Source organism: Oenanthe melanoleuca, chromosome 3 (assembly GCF_029582105.1).
Source record: "Oenanthe melanoleuca isolate GR-GAL-2019-014 chromosome 3, OMel1.0, whole genome shotgun sequence".
NCBI classification, from domain to species: domain Eukaryota; kingdom Metazoa; phylum Chordata; class Aves; order Passeriformes; family Muscicapidae; genus Oenanthe; species Oenanthe melanoleuca.
In genome coordinates this window covers 99,928,033-99,952,675 of record NC_079336.1, presented here as the reverse complement: position 1 = coordinate 99,952,675, position 24,643 = coordinate 99,928,033, and the positions used below count along the sequence as shown (strand labels likewise).

At 41.0% G+C, this 24,643-nt stretch overlaps 1 long non-coding RNA gene across 1 annotated transcript in view; it reads right to left on the bottom strand.

The window, feature by feature from the left end:
- The window catches only part of LOC130251744 (uncharacterized), a 434,188-nt gene that overhangs the window by 197,482 nt on the left and 212,063 nt on the right, over window positions 1-24,643 (bottom strand). The window lies entirely within an intron of this gene.

Sequence of the window (24,643 nt, the reverse complement as noted above, 5' to 3'; positions counted from 1 at the left end):
TGTAATGCCCCAAGAAGAAGTCAGTTGGTATCAGCCAGTTGTACCTGACATTGCAGCTGGTTTATTCCCAAACCTGGCCCATACACCCACCTACAGTCTCAAACTGTTTTGTACTGAACCACACTGCCTAAAGAGTAAGCAGACCCCAAGAGAGCCCAAAAGGAGCATCTCAGAGATAGGAGTCTGTACAAAATTTCTCTCCTATTTTCTTTCTCTGTGCTTTCCCAGGAGTGAAGCCAAAGCCTAACCTGGATTCAGTATTCTCAGAAGCCACGTTTAGAGCTTGTATTTATCCAGGTAGGGCTGTGTGTCAGACACTTGTGGCACACAAGGTTCCCCTCACTCTCTGAGGGTCAGTCTGACCAACACACCGAGGCCAGCTCCTCTGTCCCAGCTCCTGGCCATCCCCTGGGGACAAAAGGCTGGCCTCACACAGGTGGCAGAGCTGGTGTAGCAGCACTTTCTCAGGTTCAGCAAGAGCACAGCAGGGTAATGTCAGAACCCTTTTAAGGCACTAAATATACACCTGTACCAGGCTCCCCCACACATCAGTGTCCACGGGGGTCACAGAGCTGATTACACACAGCAACACCAACAAAGCTGCTCCAGCAAACCCTTTGTGAGAGTTATTAAGCTGTTGACAATATGAGAATCAGATGAATTTACCACTGCTTCAGTAATTGTCTTTCATATATGAGCAACCCCCTACATACAACTTTTATGATTCATCATATTTATTTTTTGTTTCCTCAAGCAACATCTTTTATTAGTTGCACACTCACTACAGAAATTTAATTTCTGCAAGAGAACAACAAAGCAGTTGATTATTATTATTGAGAATCTGGTACAACACAGAGTGAAATAAAATCTATAAGGCATTAAAATGACAGATTAGGCAAGAGCTGTATTCATTTACAAGTGTTAGAACATCATGTTAATGCCTCACAAGCACAACATAAAATGAAAATCAACTCTTTCATGCTGCTTTACTAATACTGCAAAGCTCCATGGAGCACAAACAGTAGTCCCTGTTAAAGAGGCAATGTCCTTTTGTAGTTTTTACAGGCAGTGGCTTTATCATTAACACTTGACAGAAAACTCTTGCAGTCCATATTAGCCATAAACTTGACATTTCAACCACTTATGGATTTAAAGATGATTATTACCCATCTCAGCCAGACCAAGTGTATTAAGTATATGGCTGTCCTTCAATGAAACTTTAAAATTCATGGACAAAACCTCTTTGGTTTAAAATGCTCATGAGGAAAGCATTATTGAAAAACTTCACTTTTCAGAGTTGCTGCAAGGCTACCATGGCCAGATTTCCATTCACATGAATTTCTGCCTGCAGCTTAATTTACTGCCAAAATCCCTGAACATTAAGTGACATCACATGCAAATAACAAGATCTGAAATTCACTTTACTCACACCAATCCCATCACTGGCAAATGCATTTGGTAGTGTTTGTATTCTTTTGATCATATTTTGTATTGGTAAAGTCTTGATTTTCCTGGACATATCACCATTATTTTTTTGCTTAAAGTCATACCTTAGAGCTTCAAGGGAAAATGTTCCCCTGCTTTGGAATATGATGCTGTTTGTTCAAGTCTTATGGAAAGGAAACCCATGGACAGATGTACAACTTGTTCTAATTTGTTCCTCAACACATCCTCAAGGATTCTGTAAAACATTTTGAGGGATGTTTATGCTGAAAAGGACACCTGTCACTCCTATAGAGAGCACAGCAGTATAAGCACAAAGTTCAACAGAGCAGGAAAAGGTTTTAATGGGCTGGAGAAACATTTTCACCTTGCTGTGGCCAAAGGCTCCATGACTATCTCATGCCATAACTTTGGAATATAAACATCCTTTGGCCAGGTGCAGAGGAGCACAGGACAGGCCTGGAGAAGGAGCAGATGGGTGTCTGACCATCACAGGAGAGAAGATGGGGAAGAATTATGAGGAAAGAGGAAGAGTCACAAGATGTTTTTCTCCACATGGACATGGTTGGTATCCAATTTCCTCCAACCTCTTGTTGCACCACTCTGCGTTCCAGGCACAAAGGGAATAAAGCACAAGGAACAATAGCATATATAATAACACACTGGTAGCAATTTAAACCATGCACCTAAAGCTGCTAAATTGTAAATAAATCAAATACTGGAGCATAACAAGCTTCCTCCTGAAAAATGCTCCCAGGAAATTACCATCACAGATGCTTTGCTTCATCAAGGGTTAACACTTGTGTGTAATATCCCTTGGAGAAACAAACTGCAAACTTTCTGATCTACAAACTCACTAATTTCTAAGAAAGCCAGAAGCAATCCAATTTACTGTGATGCTGAATAAATCTGTAAATTACCTAAATCACGGAGGGTTGAACTTTACCCCCCTTATTATAAACTATCCTTTGATGAGATTATAAATAATAAAAAATAGGCACAACAAAGTAGCTCACGCTCTGAAAGCACTATTGAGGTTCCCTAAAGCCAAGTGCTCCCATAAACACCTGGAGCAGGGAGGGGGAGAGCTTTTCTTAAATAAGACATAAAATCCTCTCCCCAAGTTGCCAGAAGAAAAGTTGGTATCTGGAGACACAGCCACTGGTGGATATACACTGAAATATTTATCCACAAAGAGGTGAATGACACGATGGAAAACACTAAAAAGCATCAGGAAATAATGAATAGTGCTTTCCCCAAAGGCATAGCTGGAAGTTGTAACAGGATTTCCCCTCTGTCTTCTCTCCAACTTTATCAAATGTCCTGTCCTCATCTCACTTGAAGGGTGAGTGACAGCTGGGGGAGGATTCTCTGCAGGAACACTCATCTCATCTGCTTGTGTACCTCAGTAAAAATGTCACCAACCAAACTACATTTGCTGGAAACCTGAAAAATTCTGTCCTCCAGCAAAAAAAAAACCTTCTGCTTGTATTGTTTTCCTTCCCAACTCTTTCAGTTTTAAATCAGTATAAAGTTTATCTTAATGATTCCTTAATGAATGCCACCACCAGATCTAGTGTAACCTGCCCCCCCCCATCACCCCCCCAAAAAAAAAAGATACCTTGACAGAAGTACTTTTCAGGCCACCTTTCACAGCCACAACAGAGACGGTTGCATTTTGTCAGCTCAATCTCACTAATTTATTTTTTACTGCCCATGAGTTTCCATTTGAGTTTTAATCCTGCATCAAAAAATACAATTCAGGAAGGTTTCTACTCTCTGAGCAGAGAATATTTTCAGGCTGCTGATTCATATCATTAGCTGCCATCCTTCAAAATCACTGCAGAAATCACTGCAAAAATCTCAGAACCAGATGTTTTGACATTCTATGCATTCCAGACACCCTTATTACTTTTTAAAAGTTGATTAATTGAAATAACTCCTCTCTTAAAATGTCATTTTAAAAACTTGAGAAATAAGACTTGATAAGGAAGAGGTTTGGATTTTTCCACTAGACGTGTTCTTAAAGATAGACTGATAAAGTTCTGCATAAGAAATTAGAAATACAGATTAAAAAAAAAAAACACAGAGTGGGCATGGAATGAATTGCACCAGCTTTTAGGTTCAGAATTTCACTTCACAATTCCATTTCATTTCACATGTAATTGCAAAGGAGGGGAAGAAGTTTAAAGCCTGAAATGGAATGTGCACCTAGATTTTTTTTCTCCCTGTTTTGAAGTCAACGTTAAAGTGTTACAGGACAGTATTACAGCAATTTACATTTTTGTTATATAAAACGCTTCAGACTGTGCAGTACATCCAAATAAAGTCTGACAGCAAGCTGCAATTGCATTCCAGTTCTGTGGACCCTGGTGTTTCAAGGAGCCAGGAGCAAAATAATGTCTGGGAAGGAAGGTAGGAAAAATGCAGAAATCCTGCTCCAGCCCAGAAAATAAATAAATAAATAAATAAAGATATATATATATATATACACACACACACACACACACACACATAGGGAGAAAAAGAAATGGCCCTATAAGGCAAATGCAATATTTTGGATGACACAGCCATGTGAACTGCTGGGAATAAAAGGAAGTATAAAAACAGGGCAGCACTGCACCAGAAGGTTATTTCTTCAAGGAAGAGGAAAACCAGGAGAAGAGCCTACCTTTCCAACACCCAGAGCTGTGTCTCAGATACAGCCATTTGTTCACAGATTCTTTGGGGGAAAGTTCAGATGTAGCTTTGCTGTCATGGAAAGTACACACCTGTACAAGCATCTTTATTCACCAGCCCAGAACCATCTGAACTGCAGCATGCTCAAAATACCAAAGGATTGATAAATATTCTATCTAGAATATAAAATACTTTTTATTGTTGTATGTGTTTCTCAAAAGCATTTTGAAAATGATTGCTAAATTCCAACCTGTTACTACTTAGTTGTTTTTTTTTTATTTCAAAATGAGCCCCTTCAGCCCTGGCACTGCTGCACTTTTCCCTTCACTTCACAGGTGTTGGTGTCTTCCTTTAAATTTCTTATCCCACAAACAAGTTTTAGAGGCCAATGTCCCTGAGCAGTTACCAGGAATGGAGTATCCATGGGGAACTTTTCAACCTTCCATGATCTCAGTACTCGTGCTGTCCCCCAGTCAGAGTGAGTTAGGTCCAGATCCAAAGAGTGACAGGGGCTGTGAGAGACTGGGATTTGGGGTTGTTCTCTGTGCAGTCACACATACAGCATGTTCCACAGGGAGAAAGAGATTCCAGAAAGCCACAGGGCTTTAACTTTGCACAAAACTCCCCAGCTTTGCTAGTGAGGTCTATAAGGAAGGGCATAGGCACAGCGTGGCCTGAAAAGATTGACCTCTAGAGCCATTTTGTGTCATTTTCTGTGTGTCTCAAGCACAAACACCCAGCCAAGATGAAAGTGTGACTCAAGACAAATTAATCCTGGACTTAAGGACCCTCAACTTGAAAAGGTTTTTAATAAAGGACAACTTAATTTAATTTAGTAAGGGACAACTCCATTCCACCTTGAAAAGGGGTATTTGGTGACAATTCTGCTTCTTCCTGTTGTGGAGTTCTTAAGGCAGAGATTCTCTCTTGTCAAGATACTTCTACTTTCTGACCCAACAAAGACAACCTTGTAACCCACAGTGTGTGACAACCCTGAAAGGGACACTTCCCAAACTATTATTAGTATGCCTTACCCTAAGCTTGGAACAATCCCTTTCCTTCCCTAGCCCTGGGAAAAAACAGGAGCTGGGATGAAAGTCACTCAGTTAAACTTCAGTCTGTAATAAGGAGATCAAGACTATGACACTAGGAAATTTCTAGGACTGTGCCAGCACCAGTTACTGCTCTGTTACCCACAGACAGGGATCTGTCCATTGTCATAACTCTCTGTGGTCTCCAAAACCCAAGAGATGGATCTGCCCTGACAAGTGTCCTGGAGAGCAAAATGGACAGTGGCAAACTGCTGCCACCTCTAACTCTGTCAAAAGAAACAATTCTCTCCCTTTTGTTGTGTCCTCTCAGCCATGTTTTCTTTACTTTTAAGTGAACATTATGAGCTGCAGCATTTTCAATGTGTAATTAAATGTGAAACCAGCCAGGAGCTCCATCTGGATGGAAGAAGGTTGTCCATCAGTGAGCAAAGCCCATATGCAAAAACATCATTCACCTCTGCCTAAATTTTCTACCTTTCCATAACTGGATAAATAAAGTTCCAGGGGGATTAGGATTAAAAAACTCAGAGACTGCCTGAAACATAACAAACAGCACCTCAAGGCTGAGCTTGAATAAGAGCCCTCTTACACAGAATTAACTTTTCCTCCTAACAAGCATCCTCTGGGCTGAGATCTTCTAATAACTGACAGCAATGACTGCTCAAATCTAGCTTTGTAACAGAAGAAATTTTATAGAAATCTGAAAAAATGGGCTTGGGGGGATGGTCTGTAAAAGAAATTAGAGAGTATTGTTCCTACCAAACATAGGATTTCCACTGGTGGCAAAGCAGATCTGTTTGGAACTTTGGCTGATGCTTAATAACTTCATAGATCAATGTAGGGTTTAATTGATGGAACAGATGGAAGACACAGACTCCACAGCATTAAAGAGTTATACTTAATGCATTGGAATAACTTGGGTTTAAAATGTTCCCATAATTGTTTGGGCACTTCAACAGTGGCATGAATTCTGTCACATATTTCCACTCATACTGATTTACAAGTTTATAATATGAGTTTGTAAACTTGATGGGATCTGATTTTTGTAGTGGGGAAAAAATTATGAATTAAGCAAAAAGAAGGAAAGTTTTAAAGAGAGTTACTTTTGGTAGGACAGAGAGCTAACAAAGACCAGAGCAATTCAGCTGTGAGGTCAGCAAGGATGTACTGAAGTCCTCCCTTCCCACCAAACAATCTGAGTACACATTTAGATGATTTTGATGAAAATCAGTGATCCGCACAGCAGGATCTCCACACTCAAGAACAACACTGAGCAAAAGAGCCAGATCTTCACAATTAAGGATAAGCATATCTTAAAATTACATTTTTGCTGTGGATTTCTGTCCACCTTTAACATTAGTTACAGGTTATTATTTATATACAAGAGCATGGTGAATTTGTTGATAAACCAAGATTTCTCTTCAAGGCTGATTGACTCTGAGGTTTTCTTGAAAAATTACTCTTTCCAGCAGCACACAATAAATGGTAATTTGATAATAATCTCTCTCATTTATATCAGTGTAGATAGACAAAGTTGGACCAGGCCTTATCAGTCTTTCTTTGAAGAAAGACCAATAATTCATATAAAGTGGCTGGGGCAGGCATGAGGATGTTGCATGTTGAAAAATAATATGAACCTACTCTAATTTGCTATTATTCTGCTTTCAAGCTACAAAAGGCAAAAAGGCAATGCACTTATTACAATTTACTTCCCATTATGTTACTGAATTACGACCTGTGCCATGGAAAATAAAATAAGGACTGGGAAATTCATTCAGGCTGGATTACATCTTCTGGACAAAGCTAAAAACATGCAGGCTGTCCACTGCCCAGAGTGGCCTCAGAGAGTCTCAGGTAACTGAAAAAATACCCACCCATCTCCACCAGCTCCTCGTGTGGTCATTGCAGCACTGCATGTGTGTGATCCCTGTTCCCTAAAAGCCCAGCAAAGGATTGGCTTCTCCCTGGGTTGTTAATTGCTTTCCTGTGGGAGAAGTCAACACCACCTCCAGCTCCTGGCAGAATCCTGCAGGATGGTTCCTATAGTCTGTGCTGTTCCATAATGACATCACATCAGCCCCAGTCCACCCTCATCCCTTTAAACATCTGTCATGTAAACAGCACAAATAGATTGACATAAAATGCCCTAAAAGGGCAGCCTTAAGACTCCAGCCCTCCCTGGCCATATTTTAGAGGCACCAGATGCTGAGAAGCACAGGACTCTGACTAATGCCTGGGAATTTTCAAATCCCATTCAGCATCTTCTGCATCTCCAAGGGCACAAACATCAAAAGAATGTGCCCGGTGCTGTTTAAGACAGACCCTCAGACGCTCACTGTAGCATTTCTCCTCAGTACTAACTAGTACAGCACGATTACAGGGTAAGTGTTGAGTTATCCTTTCCCTTTACAGACATTCCACATGGAAAGGGGTGGCTGTACCACACAACTCCCCCCTCCCACTCCAGCACAAGGTGACTCCCTACCCAGCAAACCCAGTCTGGTTTTGTACAGAACTGAGAGCAGTTACCAAACCACTCATCCAAAAATACAACTGTGGTTAACTACAGGTAAATTAGCCAGCAACTGGATAATTCAGAGCAAGTAATAAACAGGATAAACACCTCTGCAGAGGTGCTCCACAACCCTTGGGCACATACCTCAGATATCCTGTTATGTCTCTCTTGTTCCATCAGGTTTTTATTTTATTTTCAGTAAGCAAATGACCACCCCCACTCTGCCCTAACAGAGCTGGTAATTCACAATCAAAGGGACACCCCCACCCACGTTAATGTTCATCTGCCCTTCATTATGCAGGTAAAGTTGTTTTATGGATTGTCAATAGAGATACAGCCAGACTCTGTCCCTGCACGGCTTCCAACAGAACACAGACCCAGCGTAAATTGTGGCATTTCCATTCTGTAAGAAATTCAATGGGCTTTTCATTTTCAGCATCAACCTAAACTAGCTGAAGTCAGTGTGTGGAGGCGCCTCTGCCACGAAGCAGCAGTTTGCATTAAAATTACATTATATTGTTTTGACATGTCTGAAGCAAAGGTTAAAATCATCTTTTTGCTGGACATTGTTTCTGTAATATTGCCCCGCTGCAGAGCTGCAATAGGAACAAGCCCAGAATGATGTGAAATATTTCTGATACAAATTTTATTTTTATGTGAAACTATTCAAATGCTGCTGTACAACATGAACTACCTGAACCAAATCAAATCCTCAGGTCAATTCCTTCTTCCGAGTGCTCCTTAGATAACAAAGTCTTGTTCTGCGAATCTGTTCAATATATTAAAGTTGATTCACTCGGACAGTGTGTAAGATATAATACATTAATCTGGGCCATTTCAATTTCTGAGGCTGGGACTATAAAACTGGTGTGCTGCATATCTAATTTTTTTTGAATACCTGATTTATGCATCCCTCTGATGCATAGTGTCGATGGTATGGCGGATGCGGCTGCTGCATTAACAACGGGCTGCATCAGCACTCAAATCTTATCTTGTTAAATCAGACAAATGTAGCTCAATGAAAAGGAAGGAATAAATGCCTGGGATGGTTGAAAGGAGTGAATTTTAATCCTGTTTGTTAGGGGACTTTCATGGTGGGGGCTGAACGACTGAGGCAGCAATGTCCACCAAGAGCTTATAGGACTATGAATTATTACATGCTCACACATACAACTACGCAGGCAGGGTATACAAAGGCACAGTTTTTCATTTTATTCCTACACAGACAGGTAAACATCCCCACACCAACATCCATCCAGATACAAACACACACCTCCATAAAACTGCAGAAATAAATGCCTTTTAGGAAAAGCAGGTCTATATTTACAAAGTGTAAATTTCCATCTCTCTCTGATTCAAGAACAGCCATAATTGCTTCTTTGTATATAATTTATCATTTTATGCAGGGAAACAAAAGTTCTCACATGGCCTAAGTATCCAGGAATAGATTAGATTTTCAGAGTAATTATATATGTTTATATGATTTTGTGGCTGGATGGAGTACTGCCGGCGCTCTATACACAGTCAATATTAATTCTCAAGGAAAGAAAATGTTCCTGTGTTTGCACAATCAACGAGACCTTTAGAAATAAGCTTTCTGCCAGCCAAGAAAAAGTTTCAATGGCACACACTCCGCAGCCTCAGCTGAGGTATTTACAATAAATGGAAGGTATTGTCAGAATTAATTCTTAGGGAAGACCCTGAATCACTCACTGTAATTTGAATTCCCTTCTCTAGTAAACTCTCCTATTTCATCCTCAAACTGTAACTTGGTAAAGAACCTTGTTTATGAAAATGTATTTGGGAACAGACAAGGATCACAAAGCTCTTCTACAAGACCATGATCAAGGCAGCCTCAGCAGCATAAAGCCCCAGTCCATTCAAAGCCAAGTTATAGCTGGAATTATTTAATTGGCTCAAAGGTGAAATTTCATGCCCAGTAAAACACTAGAAATATATTATTTAAGCAGGCATCAGTTTAGCACTTATTACTCTTCTCTCTCCACAAAGACTAATTATAACAGGAAAAAAGTCACAAGATCCCATGTCTGCAGCCTCTAGCCTGTTCCTCTGTCCAAAACTACGAGGTCAGTTGTCCATTTGTGACATCATTCACTGTTTGCAATCATGCAGTATTAACCAGGAGGAGGTCTGAAAAGAGCCTGTTGTGCTCCAATAACCCACATAACTCTCCCATCTGCAAAAGACCTGGGACCAAATCCTTGAAAAGAAATTTGAATGCTGTGTTTCATTTCCCTTTTGACTGAACGCAAAGGCTCATCTTTAAATTCATGAAATATAAACATTTTAGAGTTGCTATCTTGAGTTAACTTAACCCAGCCTTAAAAAGCCCAGTAGTAAAGAGAAGCGGCGATGGAGGCCCAGACACGACAGAGACAATTCATTACAGACCTTTTTGATCCAATTATCCAGGAGAGGTTGGGATATGCAGCCCAAATATGTGCAGTGCAATGGAAGAGAATGCAAATAAAGGGCACGTTCTCACTTTTCCTAAAAGTTCCAATGGCTTCCCTCTATCCCATGCATATTAACAAGTGTGCAGATCAATTCAAAGCCTTATTTCTCTTTTGAGAACAAAGGGTGAAAAGCACATTTATACCAACAAGTCCAAATCTAAGTAAGAAATAAGAGCTAATGGTTCTGACTGCTTTGGAGAATTGCTTCTAGGAGGAAAGGTTCCACTTCCTCACCAGTCCAGTGAGCACTGCACAGTCTGGAAAGCCAGGAGAGGTCTTCCAGGGGGAGACAGGGAATGTTCTTTGTGTGTTTTGGGGAATTTACACTCAGCTTTGTGCCACAGAGCGACAGCATTCCAGGGAGGACACGCCTGAAGTCTTGGTGGCTGCCAGCCCCAACCACTCCTGCTCTCACCGAGAGCCCTGCTCAGGAGAAGTAGCAGAGAGACACAAATAAAACGGCCAAACCTTGGGGAAAATACAGATAAAAGGAGCAAATCAAGATAATTGTGCTAATTATCATAATGAAGGGAAGATTCTGTGTTTGCATGAAGGCTCCCCCTCCCCCATCACGTGCGCGGTGCTGCGGCCGCATCCAGGATAAATGAGTTCCAGGCCTGGCTGGATGCTCGGGTTTCTGTCAAAGTGGCTCCATTACATGTGCATCCCCCAGGGTCAGACTGCATTAGCAGACTCCTTTATTCCATACATGATGAACTCAGGACCTGGCAGAGTGTGCTCCAAAAATCCATTTACGACGGGCATTTGCAGCGTCCGCAGGAACTTTGGCTCACTTTAAAGCAGGCTGGGGGTTTGGGCTTTTCTTTCTCTTTTTTTTTTTTTTTCTTCTTTTTTGTTATGTTTCCATTGGTGGAAAAATAAACCCTGAAATGTCTTTGAGGTCATGGAACAGTGACCCCATTGGCTGGGCTAATTTGATTGTGCCAGAACAATAGCACTGTACTCCTCTGCCAGCCAAGTGCATGCTAATTATGCGATTTGCCCTTGATAAGACCTTGGTGGGTCATTCAGCAGTTGTGATCTGTCACTGACTTCTAATCATGTATTATCGTCTGGGTGAGTCAGAATGGTACCCTAAGCTTTCTGTCTTTACAGCAATGTGGCACTCTAATTACCTTATGCCAAGTGGATATGCAGAGACTGAATTAAGTGATCACTGTGATTGCCTTCAAAATCTTCTCTTTATCCTTTGTGTTGCTTCTCTGCAATTTACATTTTAAGATGCCGAGAAGCTTTTGGTGAAACTGAAAATGCCACTCTAAAAAATTATGATTTTTTAATTTAGAAAAAAAAAAAAAGAAAAAAAAAAGAAAGGCATCTCACCAATTCCTAACAGTATTTAAATGCTGCTAAACAATATAGCTCAATAAGACTCTGTCAGTAAACTTGTTGAAAATTATAAGACATCCTTTACCTTTTAATCTGCAGCTGAAAGAGAAACAAAAGGAAAGCAGCATAATCTCTTCCTAAAGTTTTAACAATGCAGGATTGCTATTTAATATGTAAAAATTAATTATAAAGTGCTTTTCCACACTGATTTTGCCTGTGAAATGTACACGTAGATATAACAAATACTGAGGAGCAATGTAAAGCTGGAAAAGCTTCATTGCTGTGCTCATCATGTTCATTAATAACAGCAAAGATGGTTTGGCTGACCCTGGGAGTCTTACAAATTCAGGCAAAAATTCCTCACCTATTGGCTCAGGCATTTGGTGGCAATTCAAGGGATCTATGAAAATGCTCCATATTTCACCCAGGACTTTAAAAATCAGGGGTTTAACTACACTGTGCTCCCCTACTGTTGCATAGCAACTCTCAAAAACTACAAAGCAATCTGTTATGGTAAACCAGTGCCATTAACATCTGTATTTGCCCCAAGAATGATCTAATGCCTTTTGCAATGAAAATGTGGTGATACGTCTGGAGGTTAAACTAACAAAGTAATGATTTATAAAATTTGATAAGATGCATTTGTCTGAATCAGCCTTGAAAATATGAACTCTGAAGTGCTACTTGAAAGTTGTCATAAAACAGACAAAAAACCCCTCACAGTGTTAAATTTATAGTACCACTAACAGAAAATAAGGATTTTCAAAGCTTTTCTGTATTGTCTGTCAATATAGCAGTATAATTTTTTTTTATAGAAACAAACTGGGGGGGGGGGGGAGGGGGGGAAGAAAAGTCAATAAAAGCCATAAAGCACAATTGAGAAAAAATTGCAAGCCTTATTTTCCTCGAATCACATGATGCCCAAGCAGCATTATTTGCTGAAACCTTGGTTTGTTTGGGCGTGGGGGGGGGAAGGAGAGAGAGAAAAAGAGAGAGCAGAGTGCCTAGAAATAAGATGCAGTCCCTGGGTGGCAAAACAAAAGAGCCCAAGAAAAAAAAAAAAAAAAAAAAAAAAAAAAAAAAAAAAAGCTGTAGAAAGTTGACACAGTCAAGAATAATGGCTAAATCTATCAAGTTTGATCAGGTCTGCTATAATGAAGTGGAGCTTCATATTCCAAGCAGGGACAATGAAGACAGAAGTCAGGCTCTAGAAATGTGCTGCTCACTTTGTGCTTGGAATATGCAGCAGCCAGCAGGGAGCCACAAGATAATTACACAGTATTTGTGTGGTTCCAGGGAGCTTCCTGCGCAGGTTGAATGCCCGCGCTATATTAAAAGGCAGCACAGTGAAATGTTTTTAATGAATATTTTTGTCAGGGAAAGAAAAGGCATTTGAATGATTTTTGTGTATGCAGGGAAGGAGAGGTGGAACATCACTGTCAAAATACAGGTACCTTTGTTTATATTTATTCCATTATTTACAGCTTCAAGAGCCTGATGTCCCTTCAATAATACAAATCACAATGCCAGCTTAATGTTATTTAGGGCTAATCGCACTCACAGTCCTAACTAATGTCTGCTGTTAGTGTGTTCCCACTGAAATCCTGCCTCAACTGCCTTGAAACTACTTGTATTTTTATTTCCAGTAGGAGCTGAAATGTTTAGACACGTTTAATCAGAAAACTCAAAGAAGTAACACAGATGTTGATACTTACTATTCAGTAGCCCTTGGCAGTGATAGATTTAAACCAGGAGAATACATTATTCCAGCACTCTGTAATTCTCACCTAACAGATGTGAGTAATCCACTGAATTAAAACCCCCAGACATGAGACTCATAAATGCTCTTTCTGCAGCACGAGCCACCGCACTGATCACGACCCAGACTTGGGCAAAAAAGTTCATTTCAAAGGCCTTTTGGTGGCCCACATTTCAATATTCTCTACACCTAAGCCAGCCCCTGCTCTGCTCACAACTGAATCCCTTCTGGTATGCAGTGCCCAAGACAATTTGCTGTTCTGTGCTGCTCAGCATCCTCGTGCAGGGTTAAATCAGACCCTTCAGATTCCACAGCATCACCTCCAAAAGAAACACCGGAACAAACATCCACTTCCTGCTCCAGGCAAGGGCTGCAATCCATGAGGTTTTTTTATTTTTACAATAAAAATTAATTATTAAACAAATACCATGGTCAGTTCTATGATTAAACTGTGTTTCAATAAACTCCCTGGCTGAGAAGGGAGGCCCAGGAACCCTCATGTCCTTCCACACAGGATCAGCATCTCCACCTGCACTGCCCCATGTCCTTCCCACCCAAAATGTGTGCCTGGATAGGGGGCATTTATCACCAAAAACCAAACAAGAAAGCCAAAAAGTTCTGTTTCTAAGGATTTTTCTAGAAATGCCAAAAAAAAACCCCAACATATAATAATTTCTGGACAACATGGAAACAAGAAATGCAATTAAAAGGAATCACTTCTTTGGTGATGCCACTTCAGGTAATCCACAGCAGAAGGAAACACAAAGTTCCTTCACATCATCAAAAATACAGATAACTTCCACCCTTCCACATTTTTAACTCTGTGCTGACAAAAAAGAGTGACTATTTGTGACAATAGTGCTGGGAAAATCACAATGGAAGAGCAATGCTTCACCTGAATTTGGTTATCGAAGAAAACAACTCCAAGGATCAAGATAATGCAGCCAATTAGGTGTTTGGTTTTGTTTCTTTTTAAAGGACATCAGCAAACTGCTGAATAATTCTGATACTGTCACTGATTTTTAAGTCTCTATGAAGAAAGGTTATTATAGAATAGCTATGGCCACAAAAATTAATCCCCAGTGCAGCTCCAGTGATTTCCTGTTTGCTACTGGATTTAAGAACTGCATCTAGAACTTGAAATTTATAAAATGAACAGACAAAACCCCCATAAGCTCCAAGATGTAAAAACTATTCCTCAAATTATTTTCTTTTCAATGCAAATATTTGCTACTTGTATATTTTTTTTTAAGAGCTCTAAATTAAAAATCCTTGAATCACTGAGAACTTCAGCAGTGGTACCTCACCTTTGCTACCTGCAGAGACTGATTCTGCCCTTTGAACAGGAGATTCACCAAAGGCAGGAACAAACTCTGATGCAAAAGGGAATAAAAGGGTTTCACATATGTAACACCTCCCCCCCTTTTTTTGTTTGCATTCCTATTTCAGCAACACTCTGTGGTAGGATTTCTGCCATGATCAAAGGGCTACACTGGAAATACCTCTTTCAGAATGATCAGTGCTATATTTTTGCCAAAGAACTGAATGCAGTTTCTGCTCCACTCTTTGTCTACAGCAGCTCTAATTTAAAAGGAAATCTTTCAATTACCAGATGAAGAGGTAAACAGCTGTCACGTTTGGAGCCCATGTAAGCATTATAACCTACATTCCATACCCCTGAGCAAAGAAATCCAGAGGAACTTCCTCCACCACAAAGGATGGGAGCTAAGTGAGAGTTTTCATTTTATTTTTGGCAAGTTGGTAAAAATTTTTTGCAGCTTTAAAGGCTTGAGCCCACCTCTTAAATGGAGGGGAAATAATAAGTACTCCTTTGGACCCCTGGCTGTTGGAGGGTGCCTTTTGTGATTAAACCAAATAGTCACAACTAATCAACCACGACAAGCTGTGCTTGCTCTGTTTCAAATAGTTCACCAAATTTGGTTCTGAGTAACTGAAATACCCAAGATTACACCTCAACACTTAAAAACTGAGCTCTCCTCTACCCACCACACCACAGAGCCGGTGCTCTGTGTATGCAGCTAATTTCTGTTTCGCTGTTGTTACAAATAAGCTGAAAGAATAATAACCTCATTGGGTCAGATTCTCGTTCTTGTTCCGCCTGTCCATTTAATTCCATGTAAGCCAGTGCATTACACCAGATTTACAGCACTCTGAGTGACAACAGGATTCACTCGGGCCAATAGAATCCACCCAGGTCCTCACAAGTTGGAGTGAGAGCAGGATTGTGCCTCTAACACAGCAAAGAAATCTTAATGCCATCCTCACTGTGCACCCTCTTCCCTTGCAACAGCCATATAAACTGGGTAATGAAGGCACAGCTCCTTTTTGCATCTATATATTAAACAGTTATTTTGCCAATATTTATATGCCCATATCCCTAGGTACAAACAGAGCCAGGGATATCAACCATAGCTGTTGCACAAGATGAGCTTTGTATCAAAGGAAAAAAGGCTCCTCTCCATCTTGGATGCTTTATTTTATTCAACCAGCTCTTTTTCACATTGTTATATCCAGTGAATGTAGCACGGTTGGATTCAGAAGAGAACCTTAAGCGTTATCATAATGCTTAGAAGCAATGGCTTCACACTGTATAATCTATCAAAGGTGTCAGATTTACAAAATGCAGATTTTCTGTCAAATTTGGGCACTATAAGCACTGTATCTTTTCACTAAGGTGCTGACTGCTGTTTTAATGAGGCCCTTTGGTGGCTGTAAAAAACTGAAAGGAGAGGATTATAGGGGTTACCCTAGGTATTGTCTATTTGTCTTACAAATTTCACACTAACTACCAATTACATCGCCATAAACCTTTTGGCTACTTCAAGCTATATGCCATATAATACATAAAAAATACGCTGTGTTAACCTCTCCCATATTATACGAGTAACTACAGCCACTGATGCAAGTAACATATCTAATGAAGCCAATAATGAGCCTCTTTAAAAGTAGTCTTGTTATAGGAATAATATTAGAGCAGTTCAGTTAAAGGCTAAGGTCCATTATGGCATGCTTCCTATGTTCTCTGGTCCCAGGGCTGAAAAGATGCTGACATGCTAATTCAGGCTCAAGAAGGGCATTAATCTCACAACCTTCTACTTGTCATGCTTAATGGGACATCCTGCCTAGGTGAAATGAACCTGATGTATTCAGGTAAACATAATTTAATAAGGGGAAAGAAAAAAAAAAAAGGAATAGCCAGGGTCCAACAAAATGGGAAGGGGAATATTTACAATTTATTTATTTCTATATCTCAGTGGAGAGGATTGTTAACATTCAACTGAGAATTAAGTGGTGTAAGAAAAGGGCAAATAAAGCAGGATTTGTGTAAAACCCAACTGCTGAAATATTGGTGCATTTAAAGGGACACGTTAATTTGGAGGAGGAGGAAGAAGGGATGCGCTAATGTGGGGCTTGGAGCACTTGAGTGTAAAATAGAGATCTGGAGCTATGGAGTCTGATATTTAAAAGGCAAGCATGAATGTCAGTGCGTAGCTGTAGATCCTCTTTGGGCTGTCATCAATCATAAGTCTAATAAGCTCCCTAAAATTATGTCACCAGGTACAGAACAGTACCAATGGCAGCAGCTAAAGCAGTGCACTTCCCAGGTGGGAAATGCAAGACCCACCTCCCAAACCCAAAAAGCACAAGGAAAACACACCTGGACACAGCATCCATGGGCCTGGTGGTCCCTACTGCTGAATATTCAGGTGACAATTGTGGCCATTCCTTGGATTAGCAGGAGATCAAAGTACAAAAAAAAATATTGTCAGCTACACAGGAAAAACTGATTCATGAATAGCAGCCAGGTACTCAAGAGAGCCAAAGCATTGAGTATGAGGCTGTAGGATGGACTTGTTAGGTTTTACCACTAGGAGAGGGTCTTTATCTCCCTAGAATTTACCCTTCACTGCCCCCAAAGTGTAAAGGTTGCTCTACATATTCCTGTGCTGGGTGAGGAAGCAGGATGGAATCATCAGACACTCAAATGGAATAAAACTACTATGGACGCTCCTTGGTGAGTGAAAAAGTAGAGCCCCCTACTCCACTGCAAAGCAGGGCTGTCATTCCCAACCTCTGGGGCTTCTTTAACAAACTACAGCTTCATTCCTTGCATTCCTGTACAGCCCAAGCATCATTGTAGCATCAAAAGTTCAAGGGAAAAACTCCGCAAGTTTTTTGGCTGTTGTCAGGTTTTAACTGTAGCTGCTGCCTAACTGAGCAGAGTGCGTGTCACATCACCAGGGTAATGGTGATGAGAAACCAGAGAGAATCAGGTAAATATCCCAGTGCTGTGATTGTGGAGCAGCAGTCTTACAGTTGTGTCCTGTTCCACACCTTCCTCCTGACAGTGAATCCCTTTGCTGTGCAGGCAGAACCCAATCTGCCCTTGTTTTACAGCACTGAGAAGAAACCCAAACTTCACTTTTAAGCAGCAAACCCCCCCAGGTATGGAGACAGCACCATTCAGTGGGGCCCTTGCAGGCTCACAAACACAGGCATTAATCTTGTTAAACCTCCAAACAGGCCTTTGCTGCCTCACTGGCTCCCAATGCACCTTTTGACCATAAACATCTGGGTATTTTATCTAGGCTGATTTTTGAAGCAGTTTCCTCTAAAGCCACTAAAGCAGGCTGTTGCAATGGGGCTCCTTGGTGCCTATTAGGTGCTGGCCATGCTGAGCCAGGGTGGGGGCTGTGCAGATGAACTGCTCCACTGGGAGCTGCAGGAGACTCTGCTGCTGCCAGGCACAAACCTTCCCAGAGCTCTCAGGCGCACAGAGGAGTTGCACTTGCCATCCAGTAATTACCTGAGAAGGCTGATCTTGCCCTAAAGGCCAGTGCAAAGGGATCATAACCCTCCTAGGGTGAGATGATGTGTCCAGGGGAAGCAGCCCCAGGAATCCCAGGCAGCCCAAGGCCACAGTGATAACGGGCATAACAGGCACTCGTGCCAGGTTCAAGCTGAGTTGGATGTGCAACTTCCCATCCACACAAACCTGAGTCTGCCAAAGGATGGCCCAAAGAAATCAGCAGTCCTAAAGTTCAACCAGTTTGTTCCCAGCTGCAGCTTGTAAGAGATTTGGAAGTGGAGGGCAGTGAGATTGGCCAAAAACAGTGGCAGGGTTTGCTGATCCAACACAAAACCTCCCCCTTAATGTTAAGGAAAAGACTCAACAATATTCCCATATTTAAATGCATTATCTCTCCAATAGATACTTTCCCAGCCTCATTCCAGAAGTTCTCAGGGTGCCAGGCAGTTCTCCCCTCGCTTCTTATGATTCTTTTTTCTTCCCATCCAAATGGGAACCATGTACTGCTCTGTATAAAATCAGCTCTGCAGAGCTGGATAAAATATGTCACCTTAGGCACCTGAATTAATAGTTTGGTTATGTACTCTGTTAAGTCTTTACTATAGATCAGCATAACTGTGCCAGACAGACAATTCTTTAGAGCTAACATTTTAAAAAGGTGCCAAAGCCAAGAGCCCTTTGAGATCCCACTGAATTACCCAGAGTAAAAAAAAAGAAAAAAAAAAAGGCACAAACCCAACTAAAAACAGACTTTTTTTTTTTCCTCCTGCAGTACCACTGGAAATAGAATATTGGCAGGAATAAGCAGCTCCATGGAGTTGCTAAAGCTGCAATTAATGTTAATGAAGCTATACCTTATACAGAAAGGAGCCACAGTATAAATTGGATAAGTAAGAAAAACAATCAGCCACTGTGCTCTTCCCATACAGTCCATCAGGGCATTGCCTCTGCGAAGCCATCTTGATTTGAAACCATGAAATAAACCAAAATAAATCTGCAAGCAGGTGTTCCTTGGTGCAGGAGCTCTGGAAGTTGTAACACAAACAGCCTAATTTTAGCTTCCACGGAGAGAGTGAAGGAAATTTACTGCTCAGCGATGCATCGAGCGCGGGGAGGACACGAGCAGCAGGAGCTTCCAGCAGGATGATGCTATTAAGGCAGGAAGACTTCCCGCGGCTGTTAAGGAAGTAGTGGAAGGCAGGTGATGGGAGTGGGGGTTTGCCAAGCAGCCACGGGCCCACTGTACATGTTAAGTTGTTGTTTTCTGCTCAGCTAAGCAGCAGAGAATTGATATGTTCGCAATGAAGTGCAATGACAATTAAATTGTAACTGACCTACATGTTACCATCATTACGCTTTCTCTTTTTTACTGCTTTCCCTCTTATTTAATCACACAGTATGGGGTTTTTATTAGGCTGTAATGTTAAAATCTTCATCCATTTAGCCATAAATGTTTGACTGGTTATCTATCAGACTTCCCTGCACTATACAAACAAAACCATTTTGCTGAATCATTGTTGACTTGTTTGTGGCCTAATTTAATGAGTGCAATAACTTACATGACTACCCAGTTAACATTTAGGAGCCCAGAAAAGACCTGCTAGCATGCAGCAAGCTACTGTATATGTTTTCTAGTCCTACCACTCCTCTTTGCAGTAAATTTTATACAATAACATGCACTTCTTGCAAGGCTGTCTTTGCTTTTACTCTGCCCAGGTTGTATTCCTTAACCAGGCTGCAATGCTGAAAATCAAGGGTCTCAAATTTTCAGTGGAGTTTCAGCTTTCTAAGAATCAGGTAACCTCTTACAAAGATACCAAAATATCAAGCACAAGAAAGCTCAGCACACATCCACTGCACTGTGCCCATGCAGGAAGCCACCTCATGGAGGAGGAAAACAGAATAATTTCCTAGCACTAACACAGAAATAGGTTTTCAAGCTAAACTATGGAAAACTAAGCATTATTTCAGATGAAGTGAAAGAAACATGTCTGCTTTATGACATTCAGGGGTCAGTCCCAGGTGTTTGGGCCTGGGCCTGCCTGAGGAAGGAGGATCCTCTGAGTCCAGAGAACATACAGCAGCAGTGTTCATCTGTGGTATCATTTTTACTCCATTATCCTGAAAATAAACCCCAAACCTTGTCACTACCTACACTTTCAGATTCATCTGCCATCTGACAGCCCTGCAGATCAATTAAGTAACAAATGAGAGTCTCGATATTCATACACTAATTTAACACATACTTGGCAAGACAGAGGTGTTTTGCTGCTTGCAAGGCCATAACTCAAACACCAATACAGGGAGGGTGACAATTTGTGAAGTGCAAACGCTGAAATCTTCTGTTTTCCACACAAAAATATCATTCCAGTGTGACAAAGGGATGGCACCAATTATATTTTATTGCAGACATCCTTCGTTAATAGCAATGAATCAAGCTGTACTGGGGAATTGCAGCCTCTGCTGAAAAAGTGACACTGTCCCAGGTAAAGCCCAAAGCATGGAAGAACCTCAGTTGTCCCCCAGACACATTCCAACAACTCTCTTTTATCCACAGGAGAAACTAACCCCAAAAGGCATCAAAACAGACACCAGGGTCACTTGGAGTCCCTTTGAGTCTGTATGAAAGGACTGAGTACAAGGATTTTCAACTCAGGAGAAATGATCATGTGTGGATCTGCCATTTTAGAAATATTTTATCTAGAGTTCTGTATTTTTATTGAATGTCATGAACTTACAGTAAAATTTCTTTAAAACAAGTACGAAACAGATAATATTTGATTATTTATATTTTGCTGACTGTTTTATCATAAAGTGAAAGGCTTTGGGGTTTTTGTTCTTTCAGTCTGGAACATGAAATGCACTCTCTTTATCAATAGCATAGTACTGACCTAGGAAAGTCACATAAATTATTTAATTTCAGGAATGGTTTTTGGAAAGATACCTGAATTCAATACACAGCTCTACTTGGTGTTAAAAACCCTTTAAAGACCTCAGTAACAGCAAAATGGGTAAATTGTCAAAGGGGTGTTTTTCAAAGCCTTTGCAGGGCCACGATTATGAGTTTTATTTTGAATGGATAACAGCACACACCATGTGGCCTGGCAAATCATGCTGAAGATTTCTATTATTAAATCCTGCAACCTTAAATATTTGATGTTTTTTCATTAGTGTTTCTGACTCTCCTATTCCATGTGTAGGATGGAAGAATGGGGCTGGTAGTAAAAAATCTGACTGAACAAGCCTCTGACTCACAACTTTTCTGCTTTTCCTTCTCACTTTGTTTTTTACTGTCTCAACATGTCACAGAAAGTACAACCTGGAGAACTTTTAGGCTATAGCTCATACAACAGAAAAACAGAATTCTTCATGCATAGGATTCAGTCCTGTGGAATCCAGCAGGAAATTAAGGTAATGCTCATAATCGAGTATTTCTGCAACTTCCTGAACACAGACTCTGCCAGATCCCTACCAAAAATATAATCCCATGTTATTTTTCAAACTTCAGTTGCTGCTGTTTGTGCCACATGGAAAACTGAGGCAGATAAACTGGGAGTCACAACAAGTTCTGGGGAAAAATGCTTTTTTGCTGGGTGAATATACAAAAGCTAGATAAAGTGAATCCTTGGGCTTTGTAAAAGGAAAACTGCCTTCCAAATCCACAATCCTGAGACAGGAAGTGAACTCACAAGTGCACAAGTCCCTCCCTTGCTCCACAACTGCTCTGTGCTGTGCAGAGCCAGGTGATGCTTGCTTTAAAACCTTCCTCTAGGTCAGGATCACTCCATTATGATCCTTGTGGGTCCCTTCCCACTCAGGATATTCTCTGATTTTAAATCCAGGAGCACCCCTCCATTGCCAACTATCAGTCCCAGGTCCTTCTGTCCCAGCCATTGACACCATTGCCTTTCTGGCTCTATCAACACCTCTGTGAAGCAGATTTATTCTGGTCCTACACTATGAACAACCTAAGCCACCTCAAAACATTTTTCCTGTAACTGGGATGAGGCAGATTGGGAATGAATCTGAAATTCTCTTGTTGGCAGAGCCAAAGGGTCACGTCAAAAGTATCTACATGTCTGAATAAACACACACAATTCCCAGCATTCCTCTCTTCCACCCCAACTCTTCAAATTTAGTTTAATGATTTAATCACTTTGGTTGAAATTCAAGGCAGTAAGTTGTTAGTTTTTACTTAAAATTCCTTATAAATTGCATTTATTAGTTGCAGGAAGGAGACTTGCCATTGTTACAGTAATTTAAATTGTTACCACATGGCTACAGACTCCTGCTAACTGGTGGGTTTGGGGGAAAATCAGCTCCTTAAAGATCTTTAAAAGGCACTAGAGATGCGCTAACCAAACTTTTGTCCAGGAAGTCACAATTTATCAAAAACGTAATGCACCATGGATGAAATATTCATTGCAAGCAGCACATAACGTGGGCCATGAAATGACATCTTAGCATCTCTCACTCTGGTCATATGGAAGTTTGCTGACAGGGCAGGGTGATGCTCCATTGATATTTAACAGTCCCAGCTCCACGTCCTTTGTGAGACTGCAACTTTATCCACTCCAGTCCATTCCTTCCCAGCACTAAATCAGTCAGCTCTGACACACGACACTGCTCCAGCCCCTTTGCTCCATTTAAATCCTGGAGATGTTTTAACTTCCCAATATTATTAACTTGGAAAGCAACTGAGGAAAGAAATCTCCTCCCCAATTCTCCCTGCACTTCTTGAACACTTGCAATCCTCATGATTGCATCCCTCTCCCAATCCTAAGGAAAAGGATGGTCTGTGCTGGGGATCAACAGAGAAATTTTACAACTGAAGACCCTTTAACCTTGATGCAGCACAGACAAGAATACATCAGCACCTCCTATAGGAAAATTCAGATGAAAACCACACATAAAATAACAAAATAAAATAATAGATTCATCTTCCTGCAGCTAAAGATAAATATTAAATAATCCTATCTGCTTCTGGCTGAAAATTAATTTCTTCTAAGGCAAATAGTGTAATACATATGTGCGTTTCAATTCCCATTTGGCAAAAAGCCTATTTTCAGTCTGCAGTACATAGACTTTTGGAATACCAGAACTGCATTCATCACAGACACACTTAAACAAATAAAATCTTCCTTCGGGTACCAATTCGCTGTGGTCTAGTAAAATATATATATATTTCAAACATCAGTATTTCTACCCAATCCAGATAGCCAGATTAGAAGCAAAGCCCTTTGTTTAATATTTAATTAGTCCAGCAAACCCCTCCAAGAGGGTTATCCCCAGCATCCAAACTGCTCTGCCAAGCAGGACCACAGACACTGCCCACTTGTGCCATACAGACAAACGTCTGTATTTTGGGATTGAGCCATCCATGCTGCACTCCTGATTAACTCATTGCCCAGGAAGGGACAGGAGAGCAAACACGAGTCTGAGCACTGTGTGTCCCTGCCTTGGCTCAGACACCAACATCTCCATCTCCCCGCGCCTCTGTCACTGCCGAGTGCCCGGAGATGCCTCTCCACGAGTGGGGATTCACTGTGCACTAATCAGGCTCTGCTCCAGAGTGCTGTGTGTGACTTGCCAGGTGAAGTGTTGTGACAGAAAGCCTGACATGCCATGACACTCTGCATTCTTGTCAGCTTCCTGGGGATGCACATTATTCTCTCCCTTTCCCATCAAAACCCTCTTCTCCTATTTCAGAGCAGCATCCAGTTGTCTCCTGCACCACCCTCCACAGAATTTCTTTCCCATGGCATGTTTCAGGTGCATTTTACCCTCTCCTACTATTAAAAAACTTTCCTCCCCACGCTTGGAGCCCTGAGGAATATGAATTGTTCACTGCCCAAGACTGGAGAGCCTAGATATTTTTCCAGACCCCATCCTTGCCCATACAAGTATGTGAATTTACAGGTTTCCCAGCCTGTTTTTCACTCAGACCCTTCTACAGTCCAGCCTGAGGTCTGACAAAGTTTGTAGCACCCAATTCTTTCTCTGAAAACTTTAGGAGATCTCTTGATCGCAGTCTCTTAGCCGGGACCTTTTGGCAGTATCCAACGTAGCTGCTCTGATGCAGTATACACAGATAAGGTATTAGACCCAGCTACCATGGTGATTGATATTCTAAAAATATCCAACTCAGCTGTACTGACAGATGGGTTAAATATATGGCTGCACTATACCTGGATCACAATCTGTTCGCATGAGGATGCAGATAAGGACCAAAGAGTACAGTTCAGTTTGGGAAGCTTAAAGAAAAATGCACAAAAAATTATCTATAAACGCAATGTTAAAAAACTCTACTGGTCTCATATGCTAAAAAGGCTTCATTTTTATTTTCTCTCTTTCTGCTATGGCAACTCTATCGGGTCTCATTCTATGCTCAAGGAGATGACAAATATTGCAGATTGCAGTGGTAAGGAGAAGGAATCCAGTTCTTAGGAAACACAACATGACAGAAAGCATTTGTTGCTGCTGCTGGAATTTGTGTATCTAAGCATTCTGTGAAGTCTAATGTGATCTTAGGCTGCC